We start from the raw sequence: 22213 nt of genomic DNA, 5'->3' as shown, positions 1-22213 counted from the left end.
CACAAGGCTTGATATCTCATATCTTTTAAGCATAACAAAAAGATATCAAACAAATCCATGTGAATGTCATTGGAAGGTTGTGAAAATAATTCTTAAGTACATAAGAAAAACTAAGGATGTCTTTCTTGTCTATCGTGAAGCCAAACTCCTAGTTGAGGGTTATTGTGATGTAAGCTTTCAATTTAACAAGGATGATAGCAAGTCTTAAAGTGGCTATGTTTTTATTTTGAATAGTGGAGTAGTGAGTTGGAAAATTTTCAAATAGAGTACAATTGCAAACTTTGCAACTAAAGTTGACTACATCTTTTTATTTAAAGTTGTAAAAAAAGGCAATTTGGATAAAAAAGTTCACAACTAAACTAAGTATTGTTCCTAGCATTGTTGATCCAATAATAATTTGTTGTGACAAAAATGGAGCTATTGTTCAAGCCAAGGAAACAAAGTCTCATCAAAGATCCAAACATGTATTGAGGCGATATCATCTCATTAGAGACTTTGCTTTTAAAAGTGACATTAAAATTGAACGAGTACCCATCAAGGATGACATTGCTGATCCTCTTACTAAAGCTATGTTCTAGCAAAAATATGATAAGCATGTAGTCAAATATGGCATTAGATACATGAACGATTGGCTTTAGTGCAAGTGAGAGATTGTTGGTATTTGCCTTTCAAGTTGAATCATAAGCTAAGACATTTTCATATTTGTAGTACTCTAATATTTAATATCTTATAAAAGGTCTTATTTATTTATCATTAAGTTTGTTTACATGTATTTCAATTTTGATGCTTACATGATAAAGTCCTCAAAATATAAATAAATCTTTCCAATGGAATTACAATGAGATTGTAATTATAAAATCATCATTACATAAATGCTATATGTACCAAAGTTAATTTTTAGTCGATACTTTGTCAATAAGAGGACATTAAAAAAATTGTTAAGATTAGCACATGGTTATGCTCTTGCTTATAGAGTAAACAACCAATCTGATAAGTTGAAGTTTGGATAAACTTGAGTTAACATATGGGTGGTTGTTATAAAAATAAGTTCATTAAATATGACCTAATATGAGATTGCTATATGAAAGTTCATATAGTGTCTATAGCTACATTCTTATATGATGGTTGTATAAATGATCATTTGAATTGAGATTACTTATGATCTTATATGATAAATGTTATACTTCAATTTTACTTTACTTATGGTTCTAACCAAGAATGCTCTAGTTGAGTATTGTTCGGTAGAAAAAGAGGCATATAAAGATGCATGAAGTAATCAAGATAAGATTTATTACCTTGTGTGATCAAAAAAGTATCTAAACTAGTTTTGATTGAATTAACTTGACAAATCTTTAGCCAAAGTGAAGTAAAAGTTTAGAATTGTTGTAAAGCTTACTTAGGAGTTAATGTCAAAGACAAGACTTGATGTGATTGAACAATATTAAGTAGACACTAAACAATACTCAATGTTTAAATTGAGATACTATGTGATAAAGGATATTAATTATATACTAAGATCATTCACGGATAGGTTGTCAAGCCATTTTGACTTTTTTTTAACAATTAGGGGTCATGATAATGAACTACCGTTGATTATGATCTATGAACATAAGATTGGCTAATTAGAGAATTACTAATGAAAACAAAAAGCTCATTTCATCTATAGCTGAATTTAAAGTCTTACAATACTTGTGTTTATTTGCCAACATGCTAAGGAACCTAATGGGTTACACAAAAAAAGACAATTATGAAAGATTAAAATTGTGACAAATTAAATTGACTTAATTTGATTTTGGTATGACCAAAAATAGAGGAAATAAAACCAAAGAAAAAGTTCTCCAATATTTTGGTACATTCGGCTAGCATAAGGTTAATTATGAAAATATGCATTCCATAATTAAACCTAAAGTGGCCAAATGCTTCCCTTATAGAAGGAATATCAAGCTACCGTTCTCTTATACAATTCTATGACAATTCTTACAAGCAATTAGCAAGTTTCACTCAAGGAAAACCAAGCCAAGAGAGTCTAAGCAAAACTTGAGAGAATATAAGAGATCTTGACTAGCCAGAATGTGGCTTTGAGTAGACCTAGCAATTCGTATATTCATGTAGTTTAAACTATTGAAATTCTTGTATTCGTGCCATGTTTTATATAAAAATTAAATTAATAATTCATGTCAACATGAAAATATGAAATATATTTTTTATTTTGTTAAATCTAGATATAGTTATTGCTAAAATTTTAAGTCTTGTCATCTTTATGTCCTATATTCACATCGTATTTGTGTTGTGTTTTAAATTACCAGGTCTAACTTTGAGTTCTACCAAACCTTGGATAAGGTTCTTTCACAAGAGTTCATATGGATCACCATTAAAGGCTGAACACTTAGGCAACTTCTTAGTTTAGGAAACTATTTGGAAGGTCACCAAATTCAATTAAAGGAATTTCAACATTCCAAGTAATCACCTAAGCTAAAACCTATGCATGCTTATAAAGTTGTATGCTTGTATGATCTCATTGATTTATCTTGACTTTAGGGAATTAAAATTTTAAAAATTCTGCTACTTTAACTCTATATACTGATACATAATTTCTATTAGCCTTAGCTCAGTTTTAGTTCATTTGCACTACAGGATTACAGATCTAAATTATTATTTTGAATTTGTTGTATTTCCATATTTTAAACTTAGTTTTGGTTTTACAAGTTTCAACTTTTTCTTGCAATTTCTCTTGAATAATCTTAATTCAATTGTGTTTTAATTCATGTTTCATTACTATTTTTACATCTATGATTCTGTTTGGATAAATTTCATGTAGAATTAGGATCATATTTTGCTTGAAATTTAGTTAATGGTGGTTAAGAGAGTTATTTTTTATAATGTTCAAATTTCATGTTCTAATCTTTCACTCACTATTTGTTTGTTACTTTAACTTCCTAATTCATGTTCAATAGCTTAGATTTACTTTTCAATTATGTATGGTTTTAATCAATGCAATTTAGCTATTGCTTTTCTTAGAATTTCAAGTATGCTTTCGATTATGTGTACTTTACTTCTTTATCTTTACTTTCTTGTTGAGACTAACCTAGTAATAATTCCAATAATCAAATGAATTAACTTTAGATAGAGTGTGGCAATAATAGGTACTTAGCCTGAACTTTTTACCTAATTCTCATGGGACTATTATCTTGACTTAGGTCACTATCATTGCTTAAACAATCTATGCGCTTGCAAAAATAATCAATCAATCACCCATTTACTCATACAAATACAACTTTTTCACATTGAAAACATGCATAATATCTGAGGTCTAAGTTCGTTTATGAATTTGGCCATATTCCTATCCATCTTTATGCTTTCTTTTTCAAGCTAATGTGAACATAATTTCCTTAGTCCAGCTCACATGACCTCTTCATTTGTTTAGTAGATTAGAACTAAAAATAGGTTCTCCTTAGCTTTAGATAAGTTTTTAGTCTCGACCCAAGTTGTAAAATGTAAAGACACTATAATGTCAATCTCCTAGTTGGAAAAAACTTGTCCTCAAGTCTGAATCTGTCTCCTCTCCATGCTAAGGTGACAAATTAACAACATTGAAAGTAGGAGATATTCCATATGTCTCGGATAGTTCTATCTTATAAAAATTTTCTCCAATGCATTGTAGCCCTTAAATTGGCCATCTACCTTTGCGTTGAAGATTGCCAAATTTCCCTTGTGGGAACCTATCTTTTTACAAGTAAATCCATACTAGGTCATCTACCTTAAACTCCATAAACATTTAATACTTGTTGGCTACCTTCTTGTTGATTGTTGCTTTTTAAGCCTACAAGTATAAAAGTCATATCTAAGTAATAATAGTGATAAAGTAGAGTATCATTCCTTTGAGGATTATGTTTAGAGTGTGAAACCAAGTACTAAAATGGTTCTTTCAAACTCTATATTTGACAATCTAAATATAAACTAAAAGCTAAAAGCAATGCTAGACAAACTTGGAAACTTGTTAGCAATGGGGCTGGCCTAATATAAGGAAATGTAAAGAACAATTGCAAGTATGTGAAAAGCATAACAGAAAGCTCAAATGAACTTGAAAGTAAATTGAGCACTCGAAATGTAAAAGAAGAAAACTTTAAATAACTTGTATTAAAAGAGCTTTGAAAACAATAACTTTAGCTAGTTTGTCACCCTAGTCGAATAGACTAAAAAAAATTACAAGATTGTGGGCTAGTCTATTATCCTAGCCAAAAATTAAAAAAAAATAAAAAAAAAAACTCTTAGAAATCGAAATCGAGGAAAAAAAAAAGAGAAATAAAGTAAAACTAAAGCAAATGATGATTTACAAGTGAAATGGCCTAACCTACTTATAATACATAATGTGGCCTAGGGGGATGAATCTGGACATTCCCATTTTAGCTTAAACTTTTTTAAGATTGAAATGTGACCATGAATTTTAAAAAGAGTTTGGCCTAATATTAAAAGCTCTTAAAGGATATGAAGCTTGTGTTGGTTGAATGAGACTCTTTTATTGGTCCTTTTGTGCTTCCATGCTTAGGAGTATGCCAAGTTAACATTCTTTTGTAATTCAAATGGGATATTCGACTAAGTTGAATTTCAAGGTCATATCTTGTTTATTGTTTAACTTGAGTAGAAACTCTTTTTGAAAAAAATCCTTTATGCATAATAACTTTTGCGTTGGCCTTCTTGATTTATTTCACTTAGCTTAAAACGTTTTTAAGATTAAAAAAAGTCTTCATGTAATAAAACTTCTTCTTTGGCTAAACATAAAATAATCATCCATTGAGCTTTTGGATTGGTTATATGTTAGGCTACAAATTGCCAACTTTACATGATTTTTAGCTTCTTTTATATGCATAGCCGAATTAGGTTTTGGTATGAGCTTCTTATGACTTAGTCGAATATCATCCTCCAGTTTTACATGAAGTGCTTGGTTTATGCATGGCCATTTTCTTTCAAGGTTTGCATGGTTTATGCTATTCACATTCACATTAACTAAATTCTTCGTGCAAAATTAAAAATCAAGATTTAAATATATTAAAATACCAAATTCATGAGAATTTTCAAAATTTTCAAGCTAAATGGACATATAAAAAGCTATAAATTCTATAGTCATCACTTGTTGTAACCATAATAAAGAACCATATTATCATAATGCTAAGGTCTTCTAAGCAGTAAATGACAAGCATCCATAAGAGCTACATCGCACCACATTTCATCTTTGTATTGCGTTTATGGAAAAAGGAACCAAACACTTCTTGCTAACCTTGATTTTATTTGCCTTTTACAGTTAAGACAGCTTGTATGGTTGGGGATGATCCATAGTTTTAAGGCCTAATTTTTGCACCATAAAAGTATAAACAACATTTTCAAAGCTTCCATTATCGATTATAACATTACATACCTTTTCATGGGCAATACATTGAATTTGGAACACATATTTACACAACCAATCTTTTTTCTTGGCAAATGTTGTACTCAAGCTACATTGTATGACTGAGGATGCTCCATAATTGCCATAGATTACCTTTCTCTCTTTTCAAGGTCTTGATTCTCTTAAACTGGCTCGTCATCATTTTTCTCTAAATCTTCCTCCATTAGTATCATAATCTTATCGTTTAGGCATTCTAAAGCAATGTACCTAAGCCTTTAACACTTAAAGCACCTTCTAGCTTATGCACTAGAATGAGGCTTGTAATTAAGGCTTCATTTTTCTTTTGGGGCTATTTTGTAATAGGCTTAGAGGAACAATAGTTTTGGATGAGCCACCTCTATTGATATAGCCTTCTTAGGACCCAAATCTCAAGTTGTTACTACGAGCTTCCTTTTGTTATCTCTCCATCTTATGGGTGAGCTTGCATACATCATTGAAAGTTCAATAGGGTAATAGTTGCACCACAAATGCTATCTTAGTCATTAATCTTCCAAGATACCATGCAATAGTTTGCCCTTCTTATTCCACCAATTCACATTTGAACATAAAGTGGTCAAAGTCAGTCGTATACTTTGTTACTAAGAGATTTCTTTGCTTCAAGTTATGAAGCCTAAGAAAGATGTCTTACCGAATACTTCCTTTTCAACTCTCTCTTCATTTTCTCCTAAGTTGCAATTTTATGCTTACCCTCTCTCTCCTTTTGCTTCTTCAAATTTTTCCACCAAAATGATGCATGCTTCTTTAGCTTGATGGCCACTAACTTTACCTGAAGTTAAAGGCATCATAGTATTCGAAGATGCACTCCATCGTATGCAACCAATCTAGGAATTTTTTGGGTTGCATTTTCTTTTCAAACTCAAAAATCTCTATTTTTGGGTTAAACATGTTATGTTGCTACACAAGTAATCTCTCACTTGTTGTGGATGAGGTGGGGTACTATCATCAGAGTTGAGACTGTTTTCACGATATGGATTAGTCTCCCTTTTTTCTTCTTCATTCTTTCTTCCTTATTGCTTTGTCTCCTCTCTTTCTTCTTGCATATGTAACTAATGTTGTAGTTCGAGAATTTGTTGCCGCATATCCTCTATGAAGGCATCCCTTGGATCGGCATTAGGAGAAGTTGCAACATAGGAGTCGGCTTTAACATCTTCTGCTGGTGCTTGACGACGACGACCTATCATAGCTCTAATACTAAACTGATGTCGCAATGGGTGGTTAAGGTGTTTAAGTCTGTTTGGTGCATAGAAAACTACAAGAACACTCTAAGGGTTCTCACGAAAATGGATAAACTTATAGAACACAAGGAATGATTACTACTAGAAACGGGTTGTAAAATAAGGGTTGTTTATTGAATTACAAATGAACAAAGTTCGACACCAAGAACAAATTCCAAAGGATACAGAAAATCACCACCCTAGGAATACTATGCTTGGATACAGAACTAAAGAAGTTCATTATTCTAGGAAATTAACCTAAAAGATATAGAAATTTAGAACAATCTAAAAAATTGCTTAAAGATAAACAAAACTTTAATCTGCCTTGTAATGACTGAAAGTAAATAAGCTTTGAACATTCCTCCAAGCATAAGAAACACATTATTAATGCATATTATTGCAAATCCCTGAATTTAAGAAAGTTGATCACACCCTAGATTGTGTTTGGAATTAAGAAATCAACATCAAGCTACTTAAATGCTGAGATTGAGATCTTAAAATTAAAGAATTTTCATCAAATTGCTATCTTGCTGAAATGGTGCTTAAAATCATGGGATTTGCATGTAAACAAAATAAGTTACAATATGAACACAATTAGCCACCCATTTACTGGTGCAAATACAACCTTTTCACATTAAAAACATGCCTAATATCTGGTATCTAAGTTCATCCATGAATCTGGCCATATTCCCATCCATCTTCATGCTCCCCTTTTTCAGTTATTATGAACACTACTTCCTTATTCCAGCACTTCCCTATTCCAGCCACATGATCTCTTCTTTTGTTTAGTGAATTAGAACCAAGGATTTTGCAGATCATCTAGCTACCCCTGTGGACACAGTTTTCCCCGTTATACATGGTCGGTTCTGTGAAAATGGTTGCATTTAGGTGCATTACTATAATCCTTCATTATCAATTGCACAAATGCACAAAATCACAAATTCAGACAAACATTTGTATCACTTTTTGGAGGTTTTATGTTGCAGTGTTTGATAATACCTTATACTTTTTTTTTCACGTGATGGACTATTCAGGAGGTATTGGAAAAATATTATTTTCCATTTGTTGGCACAGGATCCAAGGAGTGTGGTCAAGCATTTGACAAGGTTCAGAAACTTTATTTCTCATATCATCTCAAACATCATAACCAATCACCAATCTGTTTGTACTTACGTAAATCTAACGAGCTAATCTATCAGGATTCATTATCTAGAACTGGAGCCTGCCGGTGCTTTTGTATATTTCATTTGTTGATTTTATACTTGTTCGGAGATACTGAGATTCTTGTAATATGCGCATTTATGTGCTTAAGTTGAGAGTCCTTTTCTCAACTTTTGTGTACGATCATCTTCAATTTAGATAACCTAATCAGTCCTAGACTAGCTATTGTAATGTTGCATCCCTAAATTACAAGCTCAAGCTGCATGTGGTAGAAAGAACATATCAACTTGCTTTATGATCATTAATGTATTATGTGTTGATTACAAACTAGGTTATAACAAAGCTTATCAATAACAATTCATAGGTAACTTAATTATATGCATGCCCCTACTCATTTTGTTCTGATCATGGAGACATGAATATATTGAATTCTTAAGAACCCTTACTGATTAGTGTTAATTGGCTTTTATGGTAACTCTCTGTTGCTTTAATTTATTGCAGTATGATGCCTCCCTGGGCCTTAGCAAACATGGATTTATAACAGTACCTAGTTTCTTAGTGCAGGTATTTTTCTTAAGTTTTCTTAATCATTTATTTTCTTGTTTGGTTTAAATTATTTATTGTCTGTCCCTACTCAGCCTTTCATGTGTATAATCGCTGCAGAACACACAACATATGCACACATGTGCACATACTCAGACGTTTCACCGTTATGTTTACTGGGTGATAGAAGCTCTATTGGCTTATATTTTGATTCCTGCTATAGTGATTTCCAGTTATTTTGACTTCAATCTTATTGCTCCTGAAGATGATTTTGAGAGGTTATCTAAGCGCTGAACTACTTTACCTCCTTTGCTTTTAACTACACACTGCTTTATCATAATTCATTAATTCTCTAGGATACTGCCTTGAACCTAATCCTCTATATTTGCCATCTTTTTCTTAGGTCCAGATATACTCTGTATTACAGTGTAGGAAATTCTTGCCCAAAATTAAAAAATCTAAGAAACCTGGTTAATTTTGCAACATTTTATATACTTCTGTAATGTTATTGTGATGCCTGTATTCAAAAGCAGTCTCTTGTTATGTAGTGTAGGACTAAATCAAACACTGCTGTTGAAGGATGTAGTAGAAGAACTTTTATAAGAATTTTGGACTTGAATGTATCTTATTACACTTTGTGCTGTTAAAATACTGATGGTGTTTTAGGGAAGTGAAGTGAATGAATCTGAATTATCAGAATGGTTTGTGAGCAACCTTTTGGACTTTTAGCTCAGGGAAACTTGTGGTAAGTCATACTTTCTGCTCGAGTAAAAGTTTGGTACATAGCCATGGTAAGTTAATATGACAGACCTTAATGTCTTGAAATTTCACCCTAACATTTTTCTTTTCTAGGTTAAACCAGCAAGAGCAGGGTTAAGCATTGGTGTCACAGTTGCATATGGAGTTACTGATTCACTTAAAAAGCTCAAGAAATTATTTCACAGGTATATTAGATTTTCATACACAACATTGATCCAGTGTTCTTAATTTATTATGTCAAATCTTGGATCCAGCCAACGCATGAAGATGCACAAGTGAGTTTGATTTAAATTACGCCCCATTTCCTAGTAACCTTAGAAAATTCTTCTAAATATGCAAATATTTTTTATGTGGTATATATATTTTTTTTCTATTGTAATATCTTCTAGTAATGGAGAATTTAAAACAAATTTTCGATTCTTTTGGAAGAACGAAGTAAATGGGAGGAAACTTAAACATCATCTTTCTGCTGAAATTGTCTTGAAGATTCAGCAAACAGGATTAATTTTGGACTGAGCTGAGGAGAAACTGGCTACAAATTCGGACTAAGAAATGATGTTTTGAAGCTGCCGTTGGTGTTAGCTAATGAATTCTGTTCTTTCTTATTTTGTAGAGAATTGATGATAGAGTTATTGTTGAATTATTTCTTGAAGAAGGGAGAGAATTGACAGCCATTGTTCTTGATGTGGGTCATGGTTTTGATTGCCAGTCTGTTGTGCTACTGCCAACTGAGGTAACTCTGACCTAGACACTGTTGTTTCTTATGAAAACCCACCATAAGATGGTTGTATATACTTCAGATATACGTTTCTATCAGAAATTTTATGTCCTTTTATACAATTTTAGGAAAAACTTTTCCCTAAAAAATTGATCTGTAATTTTAGCACTTTAGAAGCTAATTTTGAATGTAGTAAGTTTTTAAGGTTTAACTTTTCATGGGAGCTAAACTTCGATTCATGCAGAGTGAAATTAATTGGTGGAATTTCAAAGGAAGTTAAAACATGTTCAGGAATTCTTTTAACATGACCTTTTATTTTCATGGTCATAATGAGATTTCTTATACATTTTTTTTTTTTATTTTTTAGATGAATGAGTAATTATTACCTCAGCCTAATGGATAATTTGGTATTAACAAAATGGAATCTGCGGCCCAGGTGGAGCTTCAATTTCATGGCAATAGTGATGCAAGGGAGAAAGATGCAATTTTCAATTACCGAAGTACCTTCCCACTCAACAGGTCTCCCATTTATGCATCCCTGAATTTTCAATCTAGATACACTGGTTATAGCTTATCACATACTTGCAACGCTCAGAATGGGTGTATAACCTTTATGGTTTTGCTTTGCCCCTTTGACGTTTGAATACTACATTGTCTTCCTAATTCGGAAATATTTCTGTAATTGTAGGTTGCATATCACACTCTTCGCCTTCCTAGTGAAATAATCAAGAATATTCGAGAAGGGGCGTCTTTGTTATTTCAAAGGCTTGGTCTGCGTGATTTTGGTCGAATTGATGGGTGGTTTTTGCCTTCTTTCACAAAAGCATTATCTTCTCCTGAAGATAAATTTGGCTTGACAGTATTGGTTACAATTCTGTTTACTGACATCAACTTGGTAAGATCAGTTTCTGATTCTTTTACCTAGTAGTTGCATGCTTTGATGTTTCTTATATCTCATACTGGGTTTTCCTTGTTATCTGTCAGATTAGTGAGATGAAACAGACGAGTTTCTTGTTTCAGCAAGCTTAAAAGGCACTTGTGAGTAGATATAGAAGTTTTGCAGGTGTTTATTGTAAGTATTCACTGTAGCTTCTAAGTGGCATGGAAAAGATCTATTATTTGTCCTGCAATGGACTGTGAAAATAACCACAGTTAAATGCCCTGTGCGGTTAGAAGTAATTTTTATGCAATTTTTGTTGTATAGGGAGCCAAAAGCCATGAACACTTACGGATGCTTTATATGATTATGAAATGATTTATGGTATTTGAAGTATGGAATGCTCATAACTAAAAACATTTTGTCCTTTCTTTATGGTTCACTGGCTCTGATGGCTTCGCAGATCATAGTGCATGAGTGGGGTCGAGGTAGGGTATTTTTGTGATCTCTTATTAGATGTTCTTAAACTTCCTATGTTTTTCCGACGCTAATTTTTAAAAGGTTTCCAATTAAGAACGTCATCCTTTAATTCTTTCTAGTTTTCATCCTTCTTTACTGAACCAGCACCTAACCCGAAAACATGCATTTTTTTTTTGGTCCACGTTGGGTTTTCTCATTCAAACATTCTCCGAAGCATTATCCATCAAGTTTGCTCGAGTTTTCCTGAGCTTGCACATATAGTAGTGAATCAAGTCAGTTAAACAGAAATTCAAAATCCTCGAAGCCTAATGAAACATCCAAAGGGTGTGAAGCCTTTCATAAAGCCTGTCATTTTTGGAGGAGACGCTTCAGAGCGGCAAGTATCCCTTATGAGTGGAACTAATGTTTGGCTCAATTTGCAAGCATTTGATGATGTAAGCTTTTTTACTTTTTCCATTTTCTGATACATATCTTTTAGATAGGTAATATAGAATTGTTTGCAACTTCACATCATCTATGAGCTGTGCGCTAACTGGACATTTTCACTGGCCATTATAGAAGATTGAAATCTAACACAATAAATAAACAATAGTAGTTAGAGATTACAGTAACTCTACATAAATTACTCTGTTGTCATACATTTGATGTTTCCAGCTTACATGTACAAAGAAGCATTTCATCGTCATGTCATGATTCATTGGCATATTATTTTTCCTATTAACTATTTTCCTTGTCTTTATTTCCAGGCATTAACCCATGACGGTTATGTTCTAGTTCATAACTCGTAACTAAAATTACTGTGCTTTTTATAATATATATTAAATTTGGTATCTATAAATCAGCAGAAATTGACTCCTTGTGCAGACAGATTTCACAAAAAGGAATAACATAGTTATTTCTAGTGTTTTGGCGAGAGGGTGAAGAAGTTATTTTAGAGTTCTTTGTGACAGATCCAAAAATTTATATGCTGTTTGCCCGCATAAAGCCTATAAAAAGTTGGTTTCTCCTAAGCTTTCTCTTATATTTGTGAATATTCAAATACTTTTTTGCTTCTACCAATCCAGTTTACAGATTATTGGGTGATTTATGGGTATTTCTGTGAAGTGGGCTGCACCATTAAATTTTACAATTTGTACTAATTTATAAGTGAAAGAAACGATGCCTTCTAAATATATTATGATACAAGTATGTCATAGGTAAGATACTGTCTGAGATACGTGATGTTGGTGTCTACAGCTTGATGTAACTCCCAGTTTGCTTTCTCGCTGTAGGAAACTTAAACAGAAAAAGTCCTTTTTTTTTTTTTTTTATTCTATTGACAATGAAGGAATATATCTAAATGAAAAGGAACACTGAAATTCTTTATTACTGAAATTCTTTATTAGAAAACAACTTAAATGAAACACAAAATGAAAAAAAAAAAAAAGAATTATTCTATTCTAAAATTAAAAAAAAACTTTAAAAACTTGACAATCAAAATAATTGACTAAATCAAAAAAGTAAATAAGAAATACTCTCAAAATAAATTAAAAAATCACGATGCACTAATATAGAAGAATCAAATCGGTATTAATGTAAGAGAATCAGATTTCGACACTTCCCCTTAAGCTGGGTTATGAATGTTAATCATATTTAGCTTGGATTTTAATCTGTCAAAATGCTTCTAGAAAGAGCTTTAGTCAAAATATCTGTAATTTGTGAACTTCTAGGGATATAGGCCAATTTGATCGACTAATTTTTCATCTTTTCCTTTATGAAATGTCATTCTAGCTCTATGTGCTTGGTCCTATCATGATAAACAAGATTATTGGCAATACTTATAGTAGCCTTATTGTCACAAAACAGTGTCTAGATGTCACAATCTGAATTTTAATTCTCCAAGAACCTAATTAGCCAAATTCCTTCACAAATACCATAGGACATTACTCTAAACTCAGCCTTAGCACTACTTCTAGCTACAACAACTTGCTTTTTACTTATCCAAGTGACCAAATTGCCTCAAACATAAGTGTAATATTCAATAGTGGACCTTCTAGCCGTTACTGATCCAGTCCAGTCAGCATCTGTGTACATCTTGACTGCTCTGTCCATTGACTTCTTAAAATATAAACCTTCATTAGGAATCTTTTTTAAGTACTGTAGGATACAATAAACAACTTTGAGATGCTCCTTGATTGGATTATTTATGTATCTACTCACCATCTATACTGCAAACCCAATATTAGGTCATGTGTGGAAGAAGTAAATAAGCTTCCCAACTAGTCTTTGGTATCGCTCTTTGTCCATGAAAGAGCTTTTATTTTCACTTCCAATTTTATTAGTTGAGTCTATGAGTGTATCAGTAGGTTTGCATCCAATCGTGCCAATTTCTTTGAGCAGATCAAGTACATACTTATGCTAAGACACTGATATTTCATTTTTAGATCGAGTCACTTCCATCCTAAGGAATTATTTAAGGAAACCCAAGTTCTTTATTTCAAATTCTTTTGCAAGGAGTTTCTTCAAATCATTTATTCTTTCCTTTTGGTCTCTAGTGATTATGATATTATCCACATAAATAATAAGAATAACTCATTTTCCTGCATTAGTAAACTTAACAAACATAGTATGGTCAAATTAATACTAAAGGAATCCATACCTCTTCATTACTTTGGTCAACCATTTAAACTAAGCTTAATGAGACTACTTAAATCCATACAAAGACTTCCTAAGTTTGCACACTTTGCCCATGTTGTCTTGCCTTTTAAAACTAGGGAGAATTTCCATGTTGACATCTTTCTTCAAGTCACCATTTAAGAATGCATTCTTGATATCAAGTTGGTGGAGAGGCTAATCCAAGTTGGCTACTAGTGACAATAGAACTCTAATTGAATTGAGTTTGCCTACCAGAACAAATGTCTCCTCATAATCTATCCCATAGGATTGAGTGAACCCTTTGCAATAAGTCTAGCTTTTAACCTATTTATACTTCCATCTACATTATGCTTTATTGTGAAGATCCATTTACATCCAACTAGATTTTTTTCTTTAGGCAAATCTGATATTTCTCATGTCCTATTTTTCTCCAGTGTCTTGATTTTTTCAAAAATTGCTACCTTCCAATCTGGTTCATTAAAGGCTTCTTGAATTTTTTTGAAATTTGTACCTTGTCAAGGTTAGTAGTAAAGGCTCAAAAGTTTGGATTTAACCTGTCATATGAGATGTACTTACAGATAAGGTACCGGGTGCATGATTTCACACATTTTCTTAATGCAATAGAAATGCCAAGATCACCAACTGGCTCACAAGTTTCAGTTTTAGATTCAATAGGGATATTACTTATGTTAGTTTCAAGTTCTTTGAGACTCAGATTAGTTGATTTTTAGTGTTGGGCTGTGTATAGTTGTCCACTTTTTCCTATGATTTTTGCTTCCTTAAGTAGACTATTAGTTTTTTGATTTTTTTTTTTTTTGCATAACTTTAGGGTTTGAAGAGTCAAGAGTTGTTTGAACAAGTTGGGTTTCAAAATCTGCATGGCTGATAGGTTAGGTAGGTTGAAAATCTACTTTTGAAGGGGTTGGTTAGGAATATGGTTTTAAAAGAGTTGGTTGGGAAATTGGTAAGTCAATAGTTAGTCAATAGTTGGCTAATATAAACAAAAGCAATGTAGCCAAAGAGTTTGATGGGAATGAAAAAGATTAATTGAGTTTATGGGTAGGTAGCAATGAGAGTTTGATAAGGTGTTTTAAAGCGAAAAACTAAAGAAGGCATTCGGTTAACCAGATAATTTGCAATGAGGATAGCTTTTCTTCAAAAATATTTAAGCACATTGAAAGTCAACAAAAGGGATTTGGTCACTTCTATCAAATGTCTGTTTTTGTGTTCGGTAATGCAATAGTTTTGATGGATAATGCCATGCTTGGTAAGGTAAGGGCCAAGAATAGAATTGACGTATTCCCTTCCATTTTCAGTTTTTAGGACTTGGATTTTGGCTTAGAATTAGGTTTGTACCATGCTATTGAAGTTTTAAAAGCTTTGGCTAACCTTGGATTTTTTTTTCATAAGGAATACCCAAGTGAGTAGAGTATGATCATCGATGAATGTAATAAATCACCTAAAACCTATAATATTTTTAACTTTTGATGGTCTCCAAATGTCACTGTGAATCATTGAAAAAAGCTGAGATGATTTATAGGAAATATTAGAGTAGGTATTTCGAGTGCTTGAAAAGTTGACAAATCTCATATAAAAATATTTAAAGATGTTATTGAATAATGAGAGAAATAACATTTTTAGGTATGAAATATTTGGATATCCTAATCTATAATGCCATAACATGATACGATCATCCTTACTAGTACTAGAGGCTAAGGTTGTACAAGAGTTTTGTGATCTCTTAAATGCATCATCTTGAAAAAGGTAAAACCTTGCACATATCCTAGCACTATCAATAATCCTTTTCGAGGTTAATTCTTGAAATTCGCACAAGTTGAGAAAAAATTTGATGACATAATATTTGTCATTCGTAAACTTATTCATAGAAATAGGTTACAGCTTAAATTAGGGATATAAAGGACAGAGTCGAGTGTTATGTCTTTAAAAACTATAATAGAACTTATTCTTGCCACTTTTGAGAGAGAGCCATCAATAAGTTTTACATCAAAACTATCATAGCAAGATTTATATGTATTGAATAAAGATGCATCTCCAGTCATGTGATCTGATGCTCCTGAATCAACAATCCAAGATTGTGTATTTTCTCATTGAACACTTAAGGCATTTAGGAAATTACCTTTTTATGCTAGTAAACTAGTTTCAAATATTGCAGACTTATTTTCAAGGGTTTGTTAGAGCATCACCTCTTTGGGACTTTCCTCATGCCATACCTTTGTAGAAGAGTTCTCACTCCTACTAGCCATAACAAAAACTTGTATGGCTACAGTTTAATGGTTTAGGTTAACTTACTTTTATACCATATTGGAAATTTAAAGAATAATTGACCTTGTTTCTTCTTATTCTATCTACAATGAAGGAGTATATCTAAATAAATAAGAATAGTGAAGTTCCTTATTAGGAAACAACTTATATGAAATAGAAAACAAAAAATAATAAAATGAAAGAGAATTATTCTATTCTAAAATAGAAACAAATCTTTAAAAACTTGACGATCAGAATAACTGAATAAATCAAAAGAGTAAATAAGAAATATTCCTAAAATAAATTAGGAAATCAAGCTGCACTAATGTAGGAAAATCAAATATGCACTAATATAGGGAATCAAATTTTTGCAATCACTTAATTGACCATTCTTCTACTATAGATTCAAATAAAAAAGACTCTGATGTGAGCTCTACAGAAGTTTGGTCATTACCATAAGTATAGCTTTTATCTATCTAGCCATATCTTTCTTTTTTTTTTATTTTATATGCACAATTTCTAGGAAGGCTTCTCGTTTTTATGGTCATGATACCCTTTAATTTCAAATTCTTTGGCTAGGAAGTTTTTTAGGCTGCTAATTTCTTTTTCATAGTCTTTAGTAAAAATAATGTCATCTACATAGACTATAAAAATAGCTATTTTTCCTTCAAGGGAATGTTTGATAAACATGGTGTGATAGGTTTAGTATTGTGAAAAATCATATTTTTCTACCATTTTTTTTTAATCTATCAAACCATGCACATGGGGATTTTTTGAGATCATATAAAGATTTTTGAAGTTTACATACCTTGCCAGAGTTGTCTTGGTTTTTTAATCCTAGATGAATTTTCATGTAAACTTTTTTTTCTAGGTCATTGTTAAGAAATGCATATTTGACATCTAATTGGTGGAATGGCCAATCTAAACTTGCTGTCAGTGATAATAACACCCGAATTGAATTAAGTTTAGCAACTGGAGCAAATGTCTCCTTGTAGTTAATACCATAAGATTAAATGAATCCTTTTGCAACTAGGTGAGCTTTGAATCTGTTAATACTTTCATCTGCATTGTGCTTAACAATAAAAATCTATTTGCACCCAATTAGATTTTTTTTCTTATGGGTAAGTTTTCTTCTTTTGTTAAGCCTTGATTTCTTCTAAAACAGCTATCTTCTACTGCCATTATATGAATGTTTTATGAATATTATTAGGAATCTGCATATTGTTTAGTATGGTAACAAAAACCCAATAACTGGGTGATAAACTTTCATAAGAAACCATATTACATATCGAATATTGAGTAAATGATCTCACACATTTTTTATAGTAATCGATAGATCAAGATCATTAATAGGTTTAGTAGAATTAGATTTAATAAAGGTGTTACCTATGTGGGTTTCAAATATCTTTGGAATTGGTTCATTTTCTTGGTTTTGCTTTAAAGGTGTACATTCTCCTAGATCCTTTTAATTTTTACGTCTTTTTAAATAGACAATCAATTACTTGTTTGTTTTCTTGTGTTGACTTCAGGCTTGGAGGATCTTATTGGATGTTTTTTATGTGAAAAAGAGTTTGAGAAGTGTTTAGTGGTTTAGTAATAGGATCTTCCCAAAGTTGATATTCTCGTGTGATTGGATTCTCTCCTTGAATTGCAATTTTGGGAAAGTAAGGTTGATTTTCCAAAAAGGCAACATTTATGGAATGGTAGAATTTTTTTGTTACTAGTGAGTAACACTTGTATCATTTTTTATTCAGGAAGTATCTAAGAAATATGTATTTGATTGATTTGAGATATAATTTGCTTTAGTTCATTGGTTGGTAAGAATAAATGGAGTGCTTCCAAACACTTTAATACGAATAAACAAGATGATTCAAAGGTAAGGATAGGTACCAAGAAAGGATTGGCAAGGGCTTTGAAACTTCAAGACTCAAGAAGGCATTCTATTTATAAGATATGTAACAGTGAAAACCTAACCCCAAAAATGCTTAGGTACATGGGTAGCCATAATGAAGGATCTCGTAACTTTCAATAATGAAGGATCTCGTAACTTTCAAAAGTTATGATTTTGGTTTTGCATTGAGTTTAGATCATATGGTTGGTTTTGCATTGAGTTTAGATCATATGGCTGATTAGGATACATGGTATGATTATGTTTGGAAAGTTGATAGACTTCATACTGAAAGTTATTAGAATTTTTATTGAATAATAAGGGAAACAACCTTTTAAGGTACAAAAAATTTGGATGACTTAATCAATAATGCCATAACATGATATTACTATCTTTATTATTAGTAGAGGATGAAGCCATACAAGAGGTCTTCTGATATTATTTTTTAAAATCATTAGCTCTTAAGATATAAAGTCTTGCACATGTCCTAGCATTGCCAATAATCTTCCCCAAGTCTAAATCTTGAAATTCACACATATTTGGAAGAGATTTAGTAACAAACTTAAATTCTCTTGTAAGTTTGCTTATAGACAATAGATTACAACTTAAATTTGGGACAAACAGAATCAAGTGTTATATCTTTAGAAATAATAATATAACTTGTATCAAGCACTTTTAAAAATGACTTATCAGTAATTCGAACTATGAAGTTTTTATGACATTAGTTGTATTTACTAAATACTGATGCATTCCAAGTCATATGGTTTGAAGCTTTATCACGCACATCGTAAGTATACAAGTCATATAAGTAATAAAATGAAAGTATTAACTCCGAGTATTGTTTCTCAAGAATTGCGATGGTATCTAGAGCTAAGTATTAAAATTAGACACCTTAGATATATTCAAATCTAACAAAAATTTAAAGAGCTTGAAATTTTAAATAAACATTAAATTTAAATTGCAAATAATTAAATTGCATGAAAATTTAAATAGTATAAATGTAAAGAGCATGAAAAATAAATTGCATAAAAAGAAAATGAGGACATGAAATTTAAAAACTTGAAATTAAATTACAAGAAAAGTAAAATGCATAAATTTAAATAACATAGAAAATTAAATTGCAACAAACTTAAATAAACATAATAAAGTAAAGTGCTTGAAACATAAATTGCATGTAAAATTTAAAGGAACTAAAGAGAATGGAATATTAAACCTAATAGAACATTAAAACATAATTAAAAGATAGCAGCTACATAAGCTAAAAATAAATGCAAGAAAAATAGAAAATATTATATTCAAGTAATATGGAATTTCATAGATGATGTCTCAACCTAATAGCATCCAAATAATATCCTTATCTTGCTCAAACAACCTTGAAATGCAAAGGAAAAGAAATAAAAATAGCAGAATATGAAATTTGGATATAACCATGAAAGTTTGATAGTTTTACATAATTCTAATGTATTTTTGCTATCAGATTAAATCTTATATTAGCTAACGTATAATAAAGATTAAAGGATAACCTAAGGACTTTTTAAAACTAGAAATAAATGGAGAATAACCTCTAAAACAACCCTAAATCGTGACTACCATAAGAAGATAGGCAATAGGTTTTTGGCATCACAATTAAGAGAAATACAAATAAAAATATCACATAAAAATATAAACTATCACACCTTAAATTTAAAACTAAAATAAGATACAAAAAAGAAAATAAAAAACATGAAATTAAACAACACAAGCAACTAACAAAAATATAAGAAATGAAGTTTCATAGAAGACTCAAACCATGGTTACCATGGAAAATAGGCAGTGTAATTTAGCCTTTCTCCAAGCTTATTTGTTGTTGTTTAAACCATCAACTTTTCACATAAAATCGTATATTAGATAAAGGAAATAAAGGAAAATGGAATTGGAACAAAATACAAAGCAAAAAGCTAATAAAAAGATGATAAATCAGTAGCTAAATTGTTGCTACTTGGAGAACACAAAACAGAGGAATAAAATGGAGTCTCGTTTGGTTCAATTCCTCTTCCCTAGTGCAAGACTAGTGGGTCATTATATGCAAAAGTCTTTCCAAGGTCAAAGGAAAAGGTATAAATATCAAGACAAGATCAGAAAAAGATATACAACATCTTACCAATGATGTCATAACTAGGAATTGCAAAAAGAAAAGTTCAATGTATCCTATGTTCAGCTCACTTTTTCTTTTCTTTTTTATTGCTTGATAATTATCACCTTCCATTGTCAAAGATAACCAACCAACTCTTTTAAAAATGCACATCTTCTATGGAAAAGATACAATGGATGGGTAAAAGTAAAAGTTGGTGTTACTAAAAAAAAAAGGATTGATGCATTCATTTAGTCGTAGCATTTTTGTCAAGGAAACTAGTGATATTCTGTCACTTGAGGAGAAATTTCATGTCTTTTTTTTTTTTTCACTATTATTCTCTTTAGTGTAGATTGTCTTGGAATTTCTCCTATAAATTTCAGTGTATGCCACTTTTCTTTTAATTTAAGCTACTTTCTACAGGTTGTTTTGACTTATGGAGAATAACATTAGAAATGCTAATTAATGTTTTTGAATTAATTTCTTGAATCATCTAATTAACAAGTAGAGAAATTATGAAAGATATGATGGTTGTTGGTAATAGTGAGTCAAATCTCATAACATATTTGTTTAGAATTGATTAGATATTGCTTAATGGACAAAAAGACTTATAGAAAAAGAATTCTAAAAGAAAATAAATTTTTAATAGGCAAATTTGACTTGCAGAATAAGAATTTTAAAAGGAAAAAGATTCTTAATTGGTAAGTTTGTATGCTTATAAATAGGTGAAGTCTCTATAAGGTTAGGTATGAAAAAAATATATAAAAAAATTACAGGATTTTATGGAATAGACACCCCATAAGACTACTAAAGATTTACATCTTATGGATGTGTATGTTTAAATGTTTGTAAGTGGATTAGAAGAGACTGAGAAGGTCCACATAGGTATGGTGCATGGGTGCACATGAGTATGTGTTTAGGTTGAGAATACTCCATAGGACTAGAAGACATTGAAAGGGCCTAGGGATGTTGATTGTTGAGTGGTTGATATGATTTATATATTTATAATTCTCTACAACTAATGGATCTTGTTTCTTATCCGTTGACATAGGTCGATTAGATCAAATCATGTTAAATTATTGTCTCTGTGTATTTGATTAATTATTTGATTTTCATTTTGCTGACTTGATTAGATAGATGCTTTTAGTTCAGCAAGTGATATCAAAGCTGTGATAATCCCCAACAAGTAGTATCAAAGCTAAAGGTTTGAAACGTGAAAAGAGTTGAAGGTTCAAACTATGGGAAGAGCCAAATCCAAATGAGCTTGACTCAAGGAAGAAGTTCGAGTTTATATTTTGAAGATCAATTTACGTGAAGCGTGAAGACACACAAAAAAAGATGATTGTAAGACTTCCATTGCAGATGGAGTTAAGCATGTCAAGCATGAAGACAAATGATTTGATAAAATTTAAGTCAAAATGGAGTTTGTTAGGAATAGTGACTCAAATCCCATAACAAATTTATTTGAGATTTGTTAGATATTGCTTGATGGACAAGAAGACTTATAAAAGAAGAATTCTAAGAGAAAATGAATTCTTAATAGACAAGTTTGACTTGCAGAAAGAAGAATTCTAAGAGGAAAGGGATTCTTAATAAGCAAGTTTATATGCTTATAAATAGGTAAAGTCTTTATAGGGTTAGATATGAGAAAAAGATGTAAGCAAGTTGTAAGATTTTATGTGATAAACAACCTATAAGACTACTGGAGATTTATGTTTTATGGATGTATAAGTCTGAATGTTTGTGAGTGGACTAAAGGAGATTGATAGGGTCCACATGGTATGGTGTATGAGTGCACATAGGTATGTGTTTGGGCTGAGAATACTTCATAGGACTAGAGGAGATTAAAAGGGTCTATGAGTATTGATTGTTGAATGGTTGATATGATTTGTATATTTGTAATTCTTTACAACTAGTGGATCTTATTTCTCATCCATAGACATAGGTCGATTGGATTGAACTATGTTAAATTATTATTTTTTGTGTGATTGATCGATTGTTCAATTTTGCTTCCACCGATGTGATTAGATCGAGGTTTTTTGCCCAACAATGTCAACATTAGTTGCTCTAGTTTTTATCCCCCTCCCTACTCTCTTCTTGCACCTGCATATAAGCTTTTATACC

At 31.4% G+C, this 22213-nt stretch overlaps 1 pseudogene; it reads left to right on the top strand.

Annotated features, from left to right (window-relative positions):
- LOC111310672 (uncharacterized) overlaps positions 1–22213 on the top strand; it is a 43212-nt pseudogene that overhangs the window by 19301 nt on the left and 1698 nt on the right.

The sequence above is a fragment of the Durio zibethinus genome, chromosome 1 (assembly GCF_047325235.1).
Source record: "Durio zibethinus cultivar Kanyao isolate XHJ-2024 chromosome 1, ASM4732523v1, whole genome shotgun sequence".
Taxonomy (NCBI): Eukaryota; Viridiplantae; Streptophyta; class Magnoliopsida; order Malvales; family Malvaceae; genus Durio; species Durio zibethinus.
Note: the sequence above shows the minus strand (reverse complement) of the source record. Positions and strands in the feature narration are given on the sequence as shown.